A 1,059-nucleotide genomic window follows, 5' to 3' on the forward strand; every position below is an offset into this window, starting at 1 on the left:
GGGAAGAATACAGAAGCATAGTGAGGAGGGAACTGGAACAATCCTGATAATAAATGGGTTAGCCGAAGGTCAAATAATCTTTATCTATGATGAAGCTGGCATAAATCTATTCACAACTGGATGGAGATGGGGTAAACATTAGATTATTTGAAGATCCTTACATTTTAGTGAAGGAAGGAATCCTAATTAACAATAGATAAAAAGCACCAGCAGTCAGCATGCTTTCATGTTAAATCTATTAAGAAATAGAAAGTAGTAAGACTTTTTAATGTAGACCATTCTTATGAAATACCTTTTCTATATAAATTGGATGGTTCTTAAAAAATCTGGCTAAGAAAATGGAGATTCAAGCATTCATTTATCAGATACATGTAATCTCTTGTAAAGCAGTACTGATTCACCTGTGTGTGAACTCTCTCCCTCTGTCTCAGTGTCTCTCTCTCTGTCTGTCTCTCTCTCCCTCTCTCTCTTAACACACACACACACACACAGAGTAGTAAACAAATATAGCAGTTTTATTCAGTGTAGATTGGGAAGGAAATCCATTAGGGACAAAGTCCAAAGTGTAATTAAAACTAATGTACTTTCGGGGCACCTGGGTGGCTCAGTTGTTAAGTGTCTGCCTTCAACTCAGGTCATGATCTAAGGGTCCTGGGATCGAGTCCCACATCGGGCTCCCTGGTCGGTGGGAGGCCTACTTCTTCTTCTGCCACTCTCCCCTGCTTGTGTTCCCTCACTTGCTGTTTCTCTCTGTCAAATAAATAAATAAGATCTTAAAAAAAAAAAAAAAAAAAAAAAAAAAACTAATGTATTTTCTTTCTTTGTTTCCAGGCCTCTGTCTTCTAGGGGAAAGGCTCTTACTACTCTAATATTTTCTCATTTTTAATTTCTTCACTTTAATTACCTTCTCTCAGGCCTATAAAATTATTACTTCTTTTTAAAAGAAAAACGAGAAATTAACTGTTTGCTGAAGGCCTTTACCAAGCTTTCACAGATGGACCTATTTCAAATAACAGTATTGCTAGTTATTGAACCAAACATGGAATTCCCACTTCTACT

Source organism: Mirounga angustirostris, unplaced genomic scaffold (assembly GCF_029215605.1).
Source record: "Mirounga angustirostris isolate CCGP_5_RB_7025 unplaced genomic scaffold, mMirAng1.0.hap1 SCAF_14, whole genome shotgun sequence".
NCBI lineage: Eukaryota > Metazoa > Chordata > Mammalia > Carnivora > Phocidae > Mirounga > Mirounga angustirostris.